This window comes from Pseudophryne corroboree, chromosome 11 (assembly GCF_028390025.1).
Source record: "Pseudophryne corroboree isolate aPseCor3 chromosome 11, aPseCor3.hap2, whole genome shotgun sequence".
Lineage (NCBI taxonomy): Eukaryota > Metazoa > Chordata > Amphibia > Anura > Myobatrachidae > Pseudophryne > Pseudophryne corroboree.
In genome coordinates, this window is record NC_086454.1 from 248865806 (window position 1) to 248888084 (window position 22279).

At 47.1% G+C, this 22279-nt stretch overlaps 1 protein-coding gene across 2 annotated transcripts in view; it reads right to left on the reverse strand.

Annotated features, from left to right (window-relative positions):
• The window catches only part of ADCY7 (adenylate cyclase 7), a 338110-nt gene extending 317332 nt beyond the window's left edge, over window positions 1-20778 (reverse strand). The window contains exon 1 of one of the 2 annotated variants that reach the window (XM_063945334.1): window positions 20729-20778. The gene's annotated coding sequence lies outside the window, so the exon portion shown is untranslated. Of the gene's footprint in view, window positions 1-20307; window positions 20441-20728 lie in introns of those variants that run through there. The other variant, XM_063945333.1, reaches the window with a different exon arrangement.
• Window positions 20779-22279: the final 1501 nt, after the last annotated feature.

Below are 22279 nucleotides of genomic sequence, written 5' to 3' on the forward strand. Positions count from 1 at the left end.
ATTTTGTCCAGTTTTTCTACTGTGCATGCACAAAATGCTGGGAAAATGCCCACCACACCATTTTCCCAGTGGTTTCTGCAGCGCTGCTACCATTGACTCGGGATTTCAGAGGGTGAGTATTGAAAATGGGTGCAGGGTTTCCGGTGTGCCCTCCCCTGGGCCCCCAGGGCCTGTGTACACCGCATACACTGCACCCATTATAAACATGCCAGTGGGTGCCATAGGTTCTACTTATGCCTGAACTATAGGGCACAGCGGTTCAAATATGTGTGATTTTGCAAGATCACTGTCACTTGTTGAGGGTGCAGTATGAAATAAAGTTGTACTGGCAAAACCCAGCACGCTAGCAAGAAGAGGAACCAATAGGAGGACAGGTTCATAGCGAATGTGTGAGACAAACATTCCATTACTTCACGGCAAGAGTCCCTTAGCAGGAAGTCTTCAGTGTAAGGTCTGCAACTTGGTTTCATACAAGAAATAAATAAATATCTTAACCATCCCAATATGTTCAAAACCACAAAGTTCATACATTTTCAACTGATTGAGTGACTTTTTCATCTCCCTAGAACACTTTAGTACAACCAAAAAGACCTTTTTGTAGAATAACCCTGAAACAATTCAATTATATTTTTGAAAATCGGTTTTAGGGGGATATCCAATTAGCCCTGGTAAAAATTTTCAGATGTTTCACCGATTTTTTTGTACAGGCTATCCTAATAGAATCGTCTGTAAAAAAAAATGCCCTTTTTCCTGAAAACACACAGGTTCAGTGAAACCTGTTTATTTTCGGTAGAAACAGCAGGCTGTTTCCAGGGATTTGGTTTCGCTTGCCTGAGGTAGGCGAAATAAAATCCCCGATAACCGCGGCTACCTGAGTGTCCCTTGCCTGCCACAGCAGCGGCAGTTGGGACTGCAGGGAGGGCGCTGTGTCCCTCGAGCCGGCACTTGTCGCTTAACCCCGGCGGGGAAGTCGCCACCATCTGAATCCTCCATCTTTCCCCACCCCCATTTTGTCCCTCCTTTAGAGGGTTATGTTGGGAGGTATGTATGTCATGGTGAGATTTTGACTATCTTCGATTTTGACTTTGCAATTTCCCCTGAACTCCCACGAGCCCTGAAACACCGATATTCACTATCTTTACTTGATATTTTGCCAATTTTGACTATACTATGTACTAGATTGTACACAATACAGGTTGAGTATTCCTTATCCAAAATGCTTGGGACCAGAGGTATTTTGGATATCGGATTTTTCCGTATTTTGGAATAATTAGATACCATAATGAGATATCATGGTGATGGGACCTAAATCTAAGCACAGAATGCATTTATGTTACATATACACCTTATACACACAGCCTGAAGGTCATTTTAGCCAATATTTTTTATAACTTTGTGCATTAAACAAAGTGTGTCTACATTCACACAATTCATTTATGTTTCATATACACCTTATACACACAGTCTGAAGGTCATTTAATACAATATTTTAAAGAACTTTGTGTATTAAACAAAGTTTGTGTACATTGAGCCATCAGAAAACAAAGGTTTCACTATCTCACTCTCACTCAAAAAAGTCCGTATTGCAGAATATTCCGTATTTCGGAATATTTGGATATGGGATACTCAACCTGTATAGTCAAGACTGACTTGCCTGCACAGTGTATCTTTTCACGAGAGTGCACATCGGTATCGCAAGCTATGTACACACGGTGCGATTTGCACTGACTTTACTTATGATTTTTACTATATAGTCAATATCGTAAGGTTACATCGCACCGTGTGTATGCACCTTCAGAGTGCAATGAGGACCACAGCTGGAAACCCCTAATATAAACCCGGACTAATCCAAATAAACAAGATGAAAAATGTTGATACTTGTGCTGGAGAACAAAGAATTCTCACAGCCTCTTCAGATCCATACTGTAACACCATCTCCGCACATTGGGGGTTATTCACGTGTTAGCAAACCAAAAAATGTTAGCCATTGGGCAAAACCATGCTGCACTGCAGGTGGGGCAGATGTAACATATGTAGAGAGATTTAGATTTGGGTGGGTTATATTGTTTCTGTGAGTTGGGGCTGTGAGGCGGTGGGGATCCCGGAGTTCAGCATACCCACCCCGGGATCCCGGACGCAGAATGCCGTGTGGGAGAGGGGCAGCACAACAGTGGCCCTTGCGGGCTCGCTGTACTCGCCACAGGTTCTATTCCCACTCTATGGGTGTCATGGACACCCACGAGTGGGAATAGTCCCTGTTAGTCGGCATGCCGGCTGTCAGGCGCTTGATTGCTCGAGATCCCGACGTCGGCATGGTGACCGCCAGGATTCCGATCTGCAGTCACATGACCGCATCTCATTTCTGTGCAGGGTAAATACTGGCTGCTTAAGTTATACACTGCAGTCTAGATTTCAGTTTGAACACACCCCACCCAAATCTAACTTTCTCTGCACATGTTATATCTGCCTCACCTGCAGTGCAACATGGTTTTGCCCAATGGCTAACTTTTTTGATTTGCTAACAACTCTGAATAACGCCCATTGTCCGACAACATTAGTGGAATATTAGTGCATGATAACACAAACGGGTGATCCACACATAAAGCTGGTATTAGAAACAATGGGACTAATTCAGACCTGATCGCTGCTGTGTGTTTTCGCACAGCAGCCGATCAGGTCTGAACTGTGCATGTGTGACACTCTGAACTGGATCCTGCCACAGGGGATCGCTCACCCCAGCAACATGCCGCCACCCCCTTACAGAGCCAGAAGATCAGTGGCGAGTGAGTCACCGGCTCCCCAGGCAAGCGGGGAGCCAGTGTGAAGATGGCGGCAACAGGGTATGGAGCGCAGTACTAACTGCGCTCCGGGGCTCAGCAGCACATTGTGCGGCGCTGTGAGGGGCGCCTACACCCTACACTGACCTCCAAGCCTGTCAGGGTCCCGGGATCGCTGCCAGTAGTTTTCCTCAGTATAATCTTCAGGAGAGCGGGAAGCCGCGCCATGAAAGGGGGCGGAGCTTCTCCTCAGAGCGGAACCAGCAGCGTTCAGCACCATTTTCCTGCCTGCAGAAGCACTGTCAGAGAGAACTGACCTTCCAAGTCAACTCCAGCTATCTTGTACGGTACCAGGGGGTTGTAGAAGGGAGGGGGAGACTGTAAAGTCTGTGTAGTCTATTAAGGTACACAGACAGCACTGGTAGTTTCATACCTCCCAACATTGAAGTAGAGGAAGGAGGGACATCTTGGCGCGCGTAGCGCGCCCACGACCGAAAAGGGGGTGTGGCCTGTGTATAAGGGGGCGTGGCTTCACGGGAGGGCCCGCGATCGCCAGCCACGCCCCCGTTTTCGTCACTGAGGGGGCATGGCCAGCGCTCTGTGAGCTGCTGGCATGCCCCCTCTCCCTCTAACTCACTGGAATAGACGCTGTGCGCGTGCGCACAGCGTCTATTCAACGCTGCTCTGCTCTCAACTGAGCAGAGCAGTGAGTGATCAGGAGCCTCCAAACTGCCCCCCCCCCATCGCGGGACACTGCGGCCCGCGGGAGGGACAGCGGGACAGACCCAAAAAAACGGGACTGTCCCGCGAAAATCGGGACAGTTGGGAGGTATGCAGTTTCATTAGTGCTACCTTAACAAGCGCTGTGTGTGGGTTGGCTCCAATCTGTGTCTCTCTGTGGCATACTTGGGGGGAAACTGTGTCTGACATTTCCCTGTGTGTGTGTGTGTGTGTGTGTGTGTGTGTGTGTGTGTGTGTGTTTACTATCTCACATAGCCAGGTCTAGGGACTTTGTGTCATATGCTGCAGAAGATGTTTCCTCTCAGGAGGGATCCATTCCATGTACACAGGATTGTAATGCTTTGTCTCAGATACCTATTGTTGAAGCTAATACTGAAATTGAAACTCAGGTGTTAAAGAAGTCTATGGCAGTTTGGTCAGGCTCTGTCCCTATTCCTGCAAAATCCCCTGGCATGTTCCCACAGAAATGTGCACTTGCCCAAATTATGCAAGATGACACGGATACAGATTCTGATACTTCAGACAGTGATGGGGACGTGCTGAGGGAGGCGGTATCCTTTGCAAAGGGGGTGCAGCTCATGATTGAGGCCATTAGAGACGTGTTAAACATTAATAATGACACTCCACCTGAGCAGGTTGAGGAGGCTTCCTTCACTGATAATAAGAAAGCCCCGCTAATCTTTCCCACGTCTAAAGAATTAAACGGTATATTTGAAAAATCCTGCGAAAACCAGAAGAAAAAATTCCAGATCCCAAAAAGAGTTCTGGTTGCTTTTCCCTTCCCTGAGGAAAATAGGAAAAATGGGAAAACCCACCAATTGTTGACGCATCTGTCTCCAGACTATCTAAAAAGGTGGTTTTACCTGTCCCTGGTTCTACTGCGTTTAAAGAACTGGCCGATCGTAAGATTGACAAAACGCTAGAGATGAGCGGGTTCGGTTTCTCTGAATCCGAACCCGCCAGAACTTCATGTTTTTTTTCACGAGTCCGAGCGACTCGGATCTTCCCGCCTTGCTCGGTTAACCCGAGCGCGCCCGAACGTCATCATGACGCTGTCGGATTCTCGCGGGGCTCGGATTCTATCGCGAGACTCGGATTCTATATAAGGAGCCGCGCGTCGCCGCCATTTTCACACGTGCATTGAGATTGATAGGGAGAGGACGTGGCTGGCGTCCTCTCCGTTTAGACACTTGATTTACTAATTTTGGGGAGCATTAGGAGTACTCAGTAGTGTACAGTGCAGAGTTTTGCTGATAGTGACCAGTGACCACCACTTTTATTTATAATCCGTTCTCTGCCTGAAAAAAGCGATACACAGCACACAGTGACTCAGTCACATACATACCATATCTGTGTGCACTGCTCAGGCTCAGGCCAGTGTGCTGCATCATCTATATATATTATATATCTGTCTGACTGCTCAGCTCACACAGCTTATAATTGTGGGGGAGACTGGGGAGCACTACTGCAGTGCCAGTTATAGGTTATAGCAGGAGCCAGGAGTACATAATATTATATTAAAATTAAACAGTGCACACTTTTGCTGCAGGAGTGCCACTGCCAGTGTGACTAGTGAACAGTGACCTGACCACCAGTATATAATATTAGTAGTATACTATCTCTTTATCAACCAGTCTATATTAGCAGCAGACACAGTACAGTGCGGTAGTTCACGGCTGTGGCTACCTCTGTGTCGGCACTCGGCAGCCCGTCCATAATTGTATATACCAGTGACCTAACCGTGGTTTTTTTTTCTTTCTTTATACATACATACTAGTTACGAGTATACTATCTCTTTATCAACCAGTCTATATATTAGCAGCAGACACAGTACAGTGCGGTAGTTCACGGCTGTGGCTACCTCTGTGTCGGCACTCGGCAGCCCGTCCATAATTGTATATACCAGTGACCTAACCGTGGTTTTTTTTTCTTTCTTTATACATACATACTAGTTACGAGTATACTATCTCTTTATCAACCAGTCTATATATTAGCAGCAGACACAGTACAGTGCGGTAGTTCACGGCTGTGGCTACCTCTGTGTCGGCACTCGGCAGCCCGTCCATAATTGTATATACCAGTGACCTAACCGTGTTTTTTTTTTCTTTCTTTATACATACATACTAGTTACGAGTATACTATCTCTTTATCAACCAGTCTATATATTAGCAGCAGACACAGTACAGTGCGGTAGTTCACGGCTGTGGCTACCTCTGTGTCGGCACTCGGCAGCCCGTCCATAATTGTATATACCACCTAACCGTGGTTTTTTTTTCTTTCTTTATACATACATACTAGTTACGAGTATACTATCTCTTTATCAACCAGTCTATATATTAGCAGCAGACACAGTACAGTGCGGTAGTTCACGGCTGTGGCTACCTCTGTGTCGGCACTCGGCAGCCCGTCCATAATTGTATATACCAGTGACCTAACCGTGGTTTTTTTTTCTTTCTTTATACATACATACTAGTTACGAGTATACTATCTCTTTATCAACCAGTCTATATATTAGCAGCAGACACAGTACAGTGCGGTAGTTCACGGCTGTGGCTACCTCTGTGTCGGCACTCGGCAGCCCGTCCATAATTGTATATACCACCTAACCGTGGTTTTTTTTTCTTTCTTTATACATACATACTAGTTACGAGTATACTATCTCTTTATCAACCAGTCTATATATTAGCAGCAGACACAGTACAGTGCGGTAGTTCACGGCTGTGGCTACCTCTGTGTCGGCACTCCGCAGCCCGTCCATAATTGTATATACCAGTGACCTAACCGTGGTGTTTTTTTCTTTCTTTATACATACATACTAGTTACGAGTATACTATCTCTTTATCAACCAGTCTATATATTAGCAGCAGACACAGTACAGTGCGGTAGTTCACGGCTGTGGCTACCTCTGTGTCGGCACTCGGCAGCCCGTCCATAATTGTATATACCACCTAACCGTGTTTTTTTTTTCTTTCTTTATACATACATACTAGTTACGAGTATACTATCTCTTTTTCTTTGCGTCATGTGCTGTTTGGGGAGGGTTTTTTGGAAGGGACATCCTACGTGACACTGCAGTGCCACTCCTAAATGGGCCCGGTGTTTGTGTCGGCCACTACGGTCGCTAATCTTACTCACACAGCTACCTCATTGCGCCTCTTTTTTTCTTTGCGTCATGTGCTGTTTGGGGAGGGTTTTTTGGAAGGGACATCCTACGTGACACTGCAGTGCCACTCCTAGATGGGCCCGGTGTTTGTGTCGGCCACTAGGGTCGCTAATCTTACTCACACAGCTACCTCATTGCGCCTCTTTTTTTCTTTGCGTCATGTGCTGTTTGGGGAGGGTTTTTTGGAAGGGACATCCTGCGTGACACTGCAGTGCCACTCCTAGATGGGCCCGGTGTTTGTGTCGGCCACTAGGGTCGCTTATCTTACTCACACAGCGACCTCGGTGCAAATTTTAGGACTAAAAATAATATTGTGAGGTGTGAGGTATTCAGAATAGACTGAAAATGAGTGTAAATTATGGTTTTTGAGGTTAATAATACTTTGGGATCAAAATGACCCCCAAATTCTATGATTTAAGCTGTTTTTTAGTGTTTTTGGAAAAAAACACCCGAATCCAAAACACACCCGAATCCGACAAAAATAATTCGGTGAGGTTTTGCCAAAACGCGTTCGAACCCAAAACACGGCCGCGGAACCGAACCCAAAACCAAAACACAAAACCCGAAAAATTTCAGGCGCTCATCTCTACAAAACGCTCAAATCCATATACACTGCTTCAGGAGTGGCCTTAAGGCCCACTATTGCCTGTGCATGGATTTCTAAAGCCATAGTAAAGTGGTCAGGCACATTACTAAAGGATTTGGATACAATGGATAGAAGTGACATTGAACTGTTTTTACGTAACATACAGGATTCTGCAGGGTTCATGGTGGAATCCATGAAAGACCTGGATATGCTGACTGCACGAATATCCTCCATGTCGGTATCAGCTCGCAGGGGACTCTGGATACGCCAAAGGTCTGCAGACGCGGAATCCAGGAGAAGTGTGGAGTACCTACCCTACACAGGTCAGGCTCTATTTGGGGAAGTGTTGGATGCGTGGATTTCCACAGCAACCGCGGGTAAGTCACCTTTCCTTCCCTCAACTACTCCTTCTACGAAGAAACCATTTCTTCAGCTGTGCAGCAGTCCTTTCGGACCGCTAAGATAAAAAAGCCCAAGCCTTCTACCACTTTCTTTAGAGGTGGTCGGGCAAAATCCAAAAAGCCTGCACCCGCAGGCTCCCAGGACCAGAGATCTGCTTCTGGTTCCTCAAAATCCTCAGCATGACGGTGGACCTCAAAGCTTGGAGGACGGGCTGGTGGGTGCGAAACTCAGACATTTTCAGCCACGTCTGGGTGTCATCCGGCCTCGTTCCCTGGGTACAGGATATTGTGTCCCAGGGGTACAGACTGGAGTTTCAAGAACTCCCGTCTCACCGATTCTTCAAATCAGGTTTGCCAGCTTTGCTGACAGACAGGGCTATTCTACAGGAAGCCATCCTAAAATTGGGAAAATCACAGGTCATTGTCCCAGTTCCACCTTATATGCTAAACAAGGGTTATTATTCAAACCTTTTCGTGGTACTGAAACCGGATGGTTCGGTCAGACCAATTTTGAAATTCAAAATGGAGTCTCTCGGAGCAGTGATTTCATGTCTGGAGGAGGGAGAGTTTCTGGTATCCCTGGATATCAAGGATGCGTACCTCCGCATTCCGATTTCAGGTACTAACATTCAGCCTCTCCACAGCACCATGGGTGTTCACCAAGGTGATGGCAGAGATGATGGTTCTCCTCCGCATACAGGGGGTGAACATAATCCCATATCTGGACGATCTGCTGATAAAGGCAGCATCCAGGGAGAGGTTGTTGCAGTCCGTTGTTCTCACGACTCATATGCTCAGGAAACACGGTTGGATCCTGACTTTTCCAAAATCACATTTGGAGCCGACTAGGAGGTTGTCCTTTCTGGGAATGATCCTCGACACAGAAGTGCAGAGGGTGTGTCTTCTGGGGAAAAAAGCATTGGTGATACAAACAATGGTCAGGGATGTCCTGAAGCCAGCCCGGGTTTCGGTTCATCAGTGCATTCACCTTCTGGGGAAGATGGTGGCCTCTTACGAGGCTCTACAGTAGGGAAGGTTTCATGCTCGGCCCTTCCAACTGGATCTCCTGGACAAGTGATCAGGATCTCATCTACACATGCACCAGAGAATACGTTTGTCGCCAAGAGCCAGGATTTCACTCCTTTGGTGGCTACAACTACCTCACCTTCTGGAGGGCAGCAGGTTCGGGATTCAGGACTGGATCCTTCTAACCACGGATGCAAGTCTCCGGGGCTGGGGCGCAGTCGCTCAGGGGGAAACCTTCCAAGGAAGGTGGTCAAGCCTGGAATCCAGCCTACCAATAAACATTCTGGAACTAAGAGCCGTCTACAACGGTCTTCTCCAAGTGGCCCATCTTCTGCGAGGTCGAGCCATTCAAGTGCAGTCGGACAATGTAACGACAGTGGCTTACATAAATCGACAGGGCGGAACGAAGAGCAGAGCTGCAATGTCAGAGGTAATGAGAATCATCCTCAGGGCAGAAAAACACGCGTTGGTGCTGTCAGCGATCTTCATTCTAGGAGTAGACAACTGGGAAGCGGACTTCCTCAGCAGACACGATTTCAATCCAGGTGTGTGGGGACTCCATCCAGAGGTGTTCACGAAGGTAACAGATCTTTGGGGTGTACCTCAAATAGGCATGATGGCCTCTCGTCTCAACAAGAAGCTTCGGTGGTATTGTACCAGGTCGAGGGACCCGCAAGCTGTGGCGGTGGATGCTCTAGTGACTCCGTGGGTGTTCTGGTCGGTGTACATGTTTCTTCCACTTCCACTCATTCCGAGAGTTCTAAAACTCATAAGGAGAACAAGAGTTCAGGCGATCCTCATTGCTCCAGACTGGCCAAGGAGGGCTTGGTACGCGGATCTTCTGGATCTACTGCTAGAAGAGCCAAGTCCTCTTCGGGAGGACCTGCTGTAGCAGGGGCTGTTTGCTTATCAAGACTTACCACGGCTATGTTTGTCGGCATGGAGGTTGAACGCCAGATATTAGCTCGGAAGGGCATTCTGAAAAAGGTTATTCCTACCCTTATACAGGTTAGGACAGGAGTAACGTCTAAACATTACCATCGTATTTGGAAAAAAATATGTATCTTGATGTGAGTCCAAGAAGTTTCCTACGGTGGAGTTTCAACGGGGACGGTTTCTCCTCTTCCTGCAAGCAGGTGTGGATATGGGCCTGAGGTTGGGATCCGTAAAGGTTCAGATTTCGGCCCTATCCATTTTCTTCCAGAAACAGTTGGCTTCCCTTTCCGAGGTTCAGACTTTTCTGAAAGGGGTTCTGCACATCCAGCCTCCCTTTGTGCCACCTACGGCGCCCTGGGATCTTAACGTGGTGTTACAGTTTCTCCAATCGGATTGGTTTGAACCTCTGCCGGAGGTTGAGGTCAAGTTTCTCACGTGCAAGGCTGTCACTTTGTTGGCCTTAGCTTCTGCTAGACGTGTGTCGGAGTTGGGGTCTTTGTCTTATAAGAGCCCCTACTTGATCTTCCATGAAGATAGAGCTGAGCTTCGGACACGTCAGCAGTTTCTTCCAAAGGTTGTGTCGGCATTTCCTATCAACCAACCTATTGTGGTGCCAGTAGCTACTGACTCCTCTGTTACATCAAAGTCCTTGGATGTTGTAAGGGCTCCGAAAATCTACGTGAAGAGGACTGCTCGTCACAGAAAATCGGACTCTCTGTTCGTCCTGTATGATCCCAAGAAGCTTGGGTGTCCTGATTCTAAGCAGACAATATCTCGCTGGATCAGGTTCACTATCCAGCATGCATATTCTACGTCAGGATTGCCGTGTCCTACGTCTGTTAAGGCCCACTCTACTCGTAAGGTAGGTTCTTCCTGGGCGGCTGCCTGGGGTGTCTCGGCTCTAAAGCTTTGCCGAGCGGCTACTTGGTATGGGTCGAACACGTTTGCAAAGTTCTAAAAGTTCGATACTTTGGCCTCTGAGGACCTGAAGTTTGGTCAATCAGTTCTACAGGAGCCTCCGCGCTCTCCCTCCCGTTCTGGGAACTTTGGTACATCCCCATGGTACTAATGTGGACCCCAGCATCCTCTAGGACGTAAGAGAAAATAGGATTTTAATTACCTACCGGTAAATCCTTTTCTCGTAGTCCGTAGAGGATGCTAGGCACCCGCCCAGCGCTTCGTGATCCTGCAGTGGTTACTTAGTTCAGTACTGCTTAGTTCTTGGTTAAGTACTGTCTTGTTACTTGGTTAGTAATCTTGTTCAGCCGTTGCTGATGTTTCAAGCTAGTTAGATTGGTTTGCCTTGTGTGTGAGCTGGTGTGAATTTCGCCACTATCTGTGTAAAATCCTTCTCTCGAAGTTGTCCGTCTCCTCGGGCACAGTTTCTAGACTGAGTATGGTAGGAGGGGCATAGAGGGAGAAGCCAGCCCACACTCTCAAACTCTTAAAGTGCCAATGGCTCCTAGTGGACCCCTCTATACCCCATGGTACTAATGTGGACCCCAGCATCCTCTATGGACTACGAGAAAAGAATTTACCGGTGGGTAATTAAACCCCTATTTATGTTTTTATGGACAATTTTACCGATATTAATAAGTTTTTTGTATAAAGTGGGTTTGAGTAAGACCGCTGCAGAGAGACGCATCACTCCCACAGTATTTTGATATCATTATGATTTTTTAGGGACTTGCATACTCTGTTTTGTCTTCTTTGTGAATACATGTTCCGTTTTATGTGTGTCTGTGTATATGTATGTACCGGTACACTTTTCGATTTGAATAGTAGATACATTGATACCATCCTGTACAATATTTATATTTTGTAAAATCTGTTTATTTTTTTAATATAAATTTGCATATTCTGGACCTTTATATAGAACTTGGTCTTAGTAATAGCCAGTATATATATAAGGGATAGCGCCAGAGGGATCTTTCTGCGTATACACTGGTGACTGGGTAGGGAAAGCGGGACATGGAGACATACACACTGGTGATAGGGTGGGGGAAATAAGCCAAGGAGACATACACACTGGTGACTGGGTATGGGAGCGAAACATGAAGACATACACACTGGTGGGTGGGGTAGGGACACATGGAGACATACACACTGGTGGGTGGGGGAGGGACACATGGAGACATACACACTGGTGGGTGGGGGAGGGACACATGGAGACATACACACTGGTGGGTGGGGGAGGGACACATGGAGACATACACACTGGTGGGTGGGGGAGGGACACATGGAGACGCACTCTGGTAACTGTGGGCAGGAGGAGGGGGACATGGATACATACACACTGGTGATTGTGGGTGGGAGAAATGGCGATACACACAGTAGTGACTGGGGGAGGGGGACATGGAGATGTACACACTGGTGACTGGGGGAGGGAGACATGTAGACATACACACTGGTGACTTGGGGAGGGGGACATCGAGATGCACACAGTGATGACTCGAAGTTAGGGAGGAGGATATGGAGACGTACACACTGGTGACTGGGTGTGGGGGACATGGAGATGTACACAGTGGTGACTCGAAGTTAGGGAGGAGGATATGGAGACGTACACACTGGTGACTGGGTGTGGGGGACATGGAGATGTACACAGTGGTGACTCGAAGTTAGGGAGGGGGACATGGAGACGTACACACTGGTGACTGGGGGAGGGGGACATGTAGACATACACACTGGTGACTGGGGGAGGGGGACATGGAGACATACACACTGGTGACTGGGGGTGGGGGATATGGAGACGTACACACAGTGGTGACTGGGGGTGGGGGATATGGAGACGTACACACTGGTGACTGGGGGTGGGGGATTTGGAGACGTACACACTGGTGACTGGGGGTGGGGGGGTAGGAAGCCTAGGAAACATACACACTGGAGATTGTGTGGGGTAGGGGGACATTGAGAACTTGTACACACTGGTAGATGGGGAGGAAGACATGGAGACATGGGGGAGGGGAAAATACACACTGGTGACTTATGGTGGGGGACATGATGACGTGATGGGACACATTGGGGCTTCAGGGGAGATAGCTACACTGAGATCTTACTGAGGGGGAGACATATACACAAGTGAATGGGAGAAACCGAGGCATACACTATGAAGTAAAGGGACAGAGGTACTGTGACAGGTAGCACAGAGGGGAGGAGGAGCGCAGTGCAGGTCCAGAGGAATGAAATTTACTAAGAAATGTGGCCATTGGCAGCTGCGGGTCTTTAATGGAACAGCCCATTAAAAACCCTCCATCCAAGGGGCGAGACTAAAGGTGATAGACACATTGAAATCAATGTACCCGCCCCCAACTCATCACTGGGGGCACCGCTGGAGGCACCACCAACGACACACCGCCACCTGGAGCCTGCGCTGCAATGTCAGCCTGCATCAGAGGGAGATCTCTCCCCACGTACCCGCCCACCAGGCTGACAAACATGTACAGTCTGCCGGTGGAGTGGGGGCAACAACTATTTGTTAAAAATAAAACTTATTTTTGACATCTTGCACAGGTGTGTAGAGGCGGGTCCATCGGGCCCCAGGCGGACGCCTATACCGGCTTGTGGTAAATCCGCCTCTGAATGCAACACTATCTACTACTGAGTTCACATTCCTAGAATATGTTATAAGATCTGAGGTGTCAAATGCTGTTTTGCCCGCATTTCTCTTATGCACCAAGGTTGGAGCTGGTAGGCAGTGTCGGACTGGAGCATGAAGGGCCCACCGGGGGAATGCAGGCATAGGGGCCCATTGTTAGTATTGCGGCCATCCACCACAGTGTCGTGGCTAACCATTAGAAGAGTGCATAATCTTGGACCCTTTATAGATATAGATAGTAAATACTGTTAGTGCATGCATGATAATGTACCAGATTAACAACAACAGTGCACTGTAGTGAATACACCATAGTCCTGTGCAGTATAATGTAACATATGTATAATGTATAATTCAAGTGCACAGTGTAAAATCTGATCCCTAGAGGAGTGGGTGGGTCTTCAGGGTCCCCTGTACACAGTAGTACAAGTAGAAAAAAAGTCTTATAGGTACTGTGTGTGCGCGCGCGAGCCGAAAAATGGGTGTGGCCAAATGCCACGTGGGGCGTGGTCAATGACAATGGGGGCGTGATACACATATGGGGGGGCCAGATACACTTATGACACCAATAGTGCCAGATACACATATGACCCCACAGTGCCAGATACGCCCCCACCATGCCAGATATGCTCCTACAGTGCCAGATGCTCAAATGCCCCATGGTGCCAGATAGACAAATGCCCCCAGTAGTGCCATATATGCCCACACAGTGCCAGATACACATTGCCCGAGTGTCAGATACACATTGACCCAGAGTGTCAGATACACATATGCCCCCACAGTGCCAGATATGTCCCAACTGCGCCAGATACACATATGCCCCCACAGTGCCAGATACACATGCCCCCGCAATGCCGGATACACATATGCCCCCTGAGTGCCATATATGCCCCTTCACTGCCAGATATGCCCCCACAGTGCCAGATACACATGCCCCCACAGTGCCAGATATGCCCCCACACTGCCAGATATGACCCCACATTGCCAGATACACATTGCCCAGAGTGCCAGATATGCCCCCACAGTGCCAGATATGCCCCCAGAGTGCCAGATACACATATGCCCCCAGAGTGCCAGATATGCCCCTTCAGTGCCAGATATGCCCCCACAGTGCCAGATACACATGCCCCCACAGTGCCAGTTACATATGCCCCCACAGTGCCAGATACACATGCCCCCACAGTGCCAGTTACATATGCCCCCACAGTGCAAGATACACATGCCCCCACAGTGCCAGATACACATGCCCCCACAGTGTCAGATACACATGCCCCCAGAGTGCCAGATTAGCCCCTACAGTGCCAGATACACATGCCCCCACAGTGCCAGATATGCCCCTACAGTGCCAGATACACATGCCCCCACAGTGCCAGATATGCCCCCACAGTGCCAGTTACATATGCCCCCAGAGTGCCAGATATGCCCCTACACTGCCAGATACACATGCCCCCATAGTGCCAGATATGCCCCCACAGTGCCAGATACACATGCCCCCAGAGTGCCAGATATGCCCCTTCAGTGCCAGATATGCCCCTTCAGTGCCAGATATGCCCCCACAGTGCCAGATACACATGCCCCCACAGTGCCAGATACATATGCCCCCACAGTGCCAGATACACATGCCCCCAGAGTGCCAGATATGCCCCCACAGTGCCAGATACACATGCCCCCACAGTGCCAGATATGCCCCCACAGTGCCAGATACACATGCCCCCAGAGTGCCAGATATGCCCCCACAGTGCCAGTTACACATGCCCCCAGAGTGCCAGATATGCCCCCACAGTGCCAGATACACATGCCCTCATAGTGCCAGATATGCCCCCACAGTGCCAGATACACATGCCCCCACAGTGCCAGATACACATGCCCCCAGAGTGCCAGATTAGCCCCTACAGTGCCAGATACACATGCCCCCACAGTGCCAGATATGCCCCTACAGTGCCAGATACACATGCCCCCACAGTGCCAGATATGCCCCCACAGTGCCAGTTACATATGCCCCCAGAGTGCCCGATATGCCCCTACACTGCCAGATACACATGCCCCCATAGTGCCAGATATGCCCCCACAGTGCCAGATACACATGCCCCCAGAGTGCCAGATATGCCCCTTCAATGCCAGATATGCCCCTTCAGTGCCAGATATGCCCCCACAGTGCCAGATACACATGCCCCCACAGTGCCAGATACATATGCCCCCACAGTGCCAGATACACATGCCCCAGAGTGCCAGATATGCCCCCACAGTGCCAGATATGCCCCCACAGTGCCAGATACACATGCCCCCAGAGTGCCAGATATGCCCCCACAGTGCCAGTTACACATGTCCCCAGAGTGCCAGATATGCCCCCACAGTGCCAGATACACATGCCCCCATAGTGCCAGATATGCCCCCACAGTGTCAGATATGCCCCCACAGTGCCAGATACACATGCCCCCAGAGTGCCAGATATGCCCCCACAGTGCCAAATATGCCCCCACAGTGCCAGATACACATGCCCCCAGAGTGCCAGCATGCACTCTTCCTGTCCCTCTCCTGCCTCAGTCCGGTCTGCTGAAATGGCGCCGGTCCTCGAACCAATCAGGGCTCGTGGTCCGGCAGCAGCGGCTCCTGATTGGCTGCTAGTACGCGAGCTCTGACTGGCTCACGGACCGGCTCAGTGTCCACGCCGTCGCTGACGCCCGCCACTGCCACTCGGGAGTCGGGACTCACAGGCAGGAGAGGAGAGGCGTGTGCTGCGCTCTCCTCTCTCCAAGACCCGGTGTCTGCAAGGTGGCGGCCCAGCGGTACTATTGGTATACATTCCCCGTGAAATCTGTTTATTTGTATTATGTATTACTTTGTTTCAGGTTCAACATTACTTGCAAGATACTAATTACAGAAACTCCATAAAAACTTTCTGGTTACTTTTCTCCACTATAAAAAATACTCAGTCAGGTGATTAATAGAATGAGAATGTGTGAGATGCAGGAACGTGCCAGTACATACACACAGTGAGAGACAGGGAGAGAAGAAAGGGAGTGTCAACAATCACTGCAAAAAAATAAATAAAATAATAATATCACAAGAATATTTCTGAACCGCCTAGTAGGCCCATAATATAAGCTAGGAACTCAGTGGCAAACCCAGGATTTGCATGGGGGGGTTTCCAGAACTGGGTGGAGCCAATCACGGGCGTGGGGACTGAGGTGACCCAGTATATGCTGGGTCCGTAAAACTAGTGTGTCTGTGTGTGTGTGTGTGTGTGTGTGTGTGTGTGTGTATATATATATATATATATATATATATATATACACACAAATACGGAAAGGAGGAAGCGGCACTCTGCGTTTTGAAACAGGCAAAAAGTGTATTCAACAACACATTAACAGCACCTGTAGATGTGTTGATGAATACACTTTTTGCCTGTTTAAAGACGCAGAGTGCCGCTTCCTCCTTTCGGTATTTGTAAGTATTTGTTTCAAGAGGGCACCGGTGCTTACTGTGGCCATCAGTGGGAGTGCCGATCCAACTCCATATATATATATATATATATATATATATATACACGTAGAATTGAGCGGCACTCTCAGGACTATAATAAAGAACGGGTCCTCAGCCCATCAATAGTTTGCGAACTATTGATGGGCTGAGGACCTGTTCTTTATTATAGTCCTGAGAGTGCCGCTCAATTCTACGTGTTTATACAGTGGTTTATTCTGCACGAGAAGGCACCAGGCGTTACATTTATTTAATCTGGAGTGCCGACTGCTTGGACATCTATATATATATATATATATATATATATACACACATACATATCTACACATATATATACCGTATATACACACATATATATATATATATATATATATATATATACACACACATATACATAGCATATTGAACATGCATACATATATATACATATATACAGTACACGTCTACTGTATATACACATGTATATATATCATATGTGTGTGTGTGTTTATATGTATGTATGTATGTATATACATGTGTATATATGTATTTACATGGATATATATGTACTATAATTAAAATAAACTTTTATTAAGCACTTACAAGTGCCACCAGGAAGACAGCAGGCTGCAAAGGACGCTAGATAGCCATTAATAATACTCATGCAGCAAAAAAAAAAAAAAATTTTTTTGGTGGAGGGGGGTTTCTGGGTGCTAGTAAACCCCCCTGGGTGCACCACTGGAACTCTGTATTGATCTAATTCCACATATAAGGATATCGGGCATATTTGTTTATTATTGGATTTTAGACCTTTACGGCATTAGAATTTCACGGAAATAAGAAATTAACATGTGCCCAAATGTAATAAAAATAACATGCAGGGATGGATGCCCGTCCCTGTGATGTGTAAGGAAGGTATACAAAAGCATAACACTTTTACCAGTGGCGTAACTAGAAATTTTTCTCCCCCAAGCCAAAAAATTCTCCGGCGTAGGGGTTTCATGCACTTGGTGTCATGCTCGTTGCTAGGGTGTAATGCTTGTTGCTAGGGCTGTGCTCCCAGTGCTACATATGCCCCCAGTGCCAGATATTCCCCCACAGTGCCAGGTACACACATGCCCCCAATGCCAAATATGCCCCCCCCCAAGTGCCAAGTACACATATACCCCCCAGTGTCACATATGCCCCCTCAGTGCCACATATGCCCCCCCCAAAGTGCCAAATATGCTCCCCAGGTACAGATCACCCCCGCTCCCCGCTGTTTTGTGAAGGAGGGACACGGAGGGCACAGCGCCCGCCTCTCCTGTGTCCCTCCTGCGTCACTGGCATGTCTGTTAAATGAAGTGCCGGTTCGTGAGCCAATCAGAGCTCACGAACGTGCACTTCATTCAACAGACCCGCCAGAGACGCAGGAGGGACACAGGAGAGGCGCGCGCTGTGCCCTCCGTGTCCCTCCTTTACAGCAGCGGCTAGGGAAGGAGGGAGAAGACAGACTGACATGCGGATGGCTCAGGGGCTAATTCAGACCTGATCGCTGCTGTGCGTTTTTTACAGGCAGAGGCATTCGCTGTGTGGTAGGGGGCAGGTCGGCGGCGTTGGGCCGCTGCGTTGGCCGGGCCGTGCGGGGAGCGGGCTGCAGCGGCTGCGTGATGTCACACGCAGCCGCTGTGACCCAGAGAGTGACGGGTAGCTCCCTGCCTCTACTCTTCAGGTACAAAAGCATCGCCGCTGTGCGATGCTTTTGTACCTGGGGGGGCAGAGCCAGACATGCGGGGCGGACTAGCCCTGTGCTGGGCGCCCCCCCCCGCATGTCTGTGAAAGTGATCTAAATTTAGCACATCTACGATCAGGTATGAATTAGGCCCTCTAATCACTAAAAAGCTGGTATGTGTCATTGCTGGGGCATAGCCTTCCTCTTTTATATTTTCGTTAATTAAAAACTAAACACTAGAGACACAGAAAGTATAAAATAAAAATCTATATAACCTTGCTTCATGCGCATGAGCTTTTACACGGTCCCTCAGATTTATGTACATTTCTCTCATTCTAGCACGTTACATCTCTTATTAATAAAGCTCACCAGCATGCACCACCACAAATGTCATCTGACGCTGGGCTGGTGCGCAGTAGGGGAAAACTGCACTGTATTTGCCAGTTTGCTTTCCATAGAAAATAAAAAATATGACAACAGTGTTAATTAATTCTTCTTTTGTTAATGGGGTATAATAAGGGCTAAAGTTTGCGAGGAACAAAAATGAGAGGATAAATTGCAACAGAACACAGTCAAATTCTACAGGTGGACCGTGCTGGACTTTGCGGTCAAATGAGGAGCAATGTGAATATTTAAAAAAAAAAAAAATGGTTATCTGTAGCTAACACCTACTACTATGTGTGCAAAGCAAAGGTTATGTGGTTGTGATTTGTACAAAGTTTTTCCACTTCAAATAAATGAAATAATTAATTTTATGAATTTATGACCGTTATATTAAATTATTAATCCCCATAATAACATTCTGAGGCTGTAATCCAGTAATCCAATGATCCTAAAGGTAAAGTCACCAAGATCTGCTTAAGCTCAAAAAAATACCCACCACAGCATTATATCTATTTGTATCTGATATTACAGTACTATATACACATTCATGGAACATACCATTCCTGCCTAAATAAAATAATATTCAAGTAAATGGGCGATGGGTTCTGTAAAGGCGAGTTTTCTTCTCGACCCTGGACCCCAATGCTGCCAGACTCTATATCAGTTGTATAGGCCTCTGAGCTCATATCATCACCCTGGTTCTTCTTACATCTTATTTAAGACATATGAACTTTAAAAGTAAAGTATGTTTTATATACAGATTTGTCTTCGTACACTGTAGCTTCATTCTCAACAAACAGCCCCTCTCTGCGCACCAGGCCCCAGGTGACATAGGTTTATGTACTAAGCCTTGGACGCAGATAAAGTGCATGGAGTTAAAGTCTCACCGAATCAACTCCTAACTGCCATATCACAGGCTGGGTTTGAAAAATGACAGTTAGGAGCTGATTGGATGGTACTTTATCTCCATCCAAGGCTTAGTAAATAGACACCGACGTCAGGTCTAGCATCGTGGGGGTAATTCCAAGTTGATCGCAGCAGGAAATTTTTTTAGCAATTGGGCAAAACCATGTGCACTGCAGGGGGGGCAGATATAACATTTGCAGAGAGAGTTAGATTTGGGTGGGTTATTTTGTTTCTGTGCAGGGTAAATACTGGCTGCTTTATTTTTACACTGCAATTTAAATTGCAGATTGAACACACCACACCCAAATCTAACTCTCTCTGCACATGTTAAATCTGTCCCCCCTGCACTGCACATGGTTTTGCCCAACTGCTAAAAAATTTCCTGCTGCGATCAACTTGGAATTACCCCCCTTGTTCGCTGAAAATGTGCACTTTATTTGTACAAATGAAACACACAAACACAGACACACACACATACAAACACACAAACACACACACATGTATATACACACAGGCATGCATATACTGTAGATGTTTCTAAGTGATAATCATATAATGCCTGCACTACAGTATAACAAAGTGTGTTTATCGTACACTATTAGGATCACAATTACAAATCTCTCACCTTCATATAGATCCGTCCCGCTGAGCCTGTTGAGTGTAGCAAATATCTATTACACACAGGACAGGTTTTCCTTGTCTGTTCTTATTAATGTTTGCAGTCCCATACGCATAAAACTTCTCACCACACTGAACACACCAAACAGACTTTAAAGTTCCCCTTAAGACACGCCAAAGAAACACTATCAGTTTCATCTTCTGCGATTTGCAGAACTTCCTCTGCAGTCTGCACACCCAGTTTTACACAATGTCAAAATAAGCTGTGTGCAAAGTGTTGAGGTCTGACACATGCCCTCTTCATAACGGATGGAAGGGTAAACCTTAGGCGCTGCACAGAGCACAATCCAGGTGTATAGGGGGGGGGGAAATGTACAATGAATAGAGTTTAAATAATGACTCACTAAACAACAATATCTAAGTGGTACCTAGTGACGGAATCAATGCAATGCTCCCAGTGGATACGGTATAGTCACCTGTAAAGAAAGTACAGAGGCAGAGAGTAAACACAACACAGTGTACTGAACCATAAAGAATACCTAAATAATATACAGGGTGTTTAAAAAAGAGGTAACAAACTTATTTCCTCACACATTGCTCGTGGTGCTGCTGGGTCTGCCGAAATGTCCTTTACTATGATTAGCCACGGTCAATGTTTGCAGGAACATTTCCACACAAGACAGGATTGTTTTGTTTGGTGGTGCAGGTCTCTGGAAATTGTTCTGGAACCCAGATGTTTTGGATGCCAGGGAAGGCCTACCATTCCGTCCTGTCCTGTAACTTTGGAAATAATGTTCCACACACAATGCACGTTCCTCAATGTCTTCTGTAACATATAAGATACGTAAGACACATACAAGTTTCAGTTACCTTTTTTTGAAACACCATGTGCATTAAATATATCAATTGACCATAGTGTAAATATTCAGCAGCTATTTTAATATCTCCAGCGATAAACAAAAATAAATAAGCATTAAAAATGTATATAAGTGGATAAAATTGTGAGAGCATAGATCACAATGTTATCAGTCATGAGTAGTTTGTCTGCAGGTTCACATTGAGTGGGGAATGTACTAAGCCTTGGAGAGTGATAAGGTGGAGAGAGATAAATTACCATTCAGCTGCCATGTTACAGGCTGTTTTAAAAAAAATGACAGTCAGGAACTGATTGGTTGGTACTTTATCGCTCTCCTAAATAAATGATAAATGTATAGAAATGATGTTGAATGGTGTTGGGTGGACTGCCATGTTGCTGTTATTTCTCAGCTCAATGCTATACTCACTTCCAGCCTGGTGCTCCAATATTTTGATGTACATGTTCCTGTTGCGATGCCTTCCAGCATGGTCTTGGTGCAGCTTTGCTTCCAGAGCCATTACTGTTACGCACAAATTGAAAAGGAACTCTTGTGTCCCTGATGCTAATGATGCTACAGTCAGGGATGACCTCTGACAGCGGTCATCTCATGTTTTCCTGCATGGCTGGCCTACTTCCTCCAGGGAACTGTCTCGTGCCCTCACTTCTTCCTTTTACTTCCACAATGAAATGACCATTTCAGATGTCATCCTCCTGCATAGTCAGCATTTTGTGATACCTTATGCCCTTCAAACAGCTATGCTCAGCAGACCCACCAGGAGCACCTTGGGCATGAGGCCACCATACAGCAAGCAAAGTATGCCCTGTTTTGGCCCTCTATGGCTGCTGACATTGAGCAGGTTGTCTCTTCAGTTGCCCTTGCAATCCTTTATGGACCCTTCATGCCAAGGAATTGCTCACTCTCCATGACATTCCTGACCTCCCTTGGTCCATCGTTGCTGCTAATCTCTGTGAATGGGGGCACCTTGTGTTAGTGGATTCATATTCCGGTTGGTTCTAGATAGATCTTTCCAAGCAAGTGCCACAGTCGCCAATAAAAAGAAATCACAGTTTTCTGCACATCATCTCATGCATGCTACGTACTGACAATGCCATGCAGCTCATG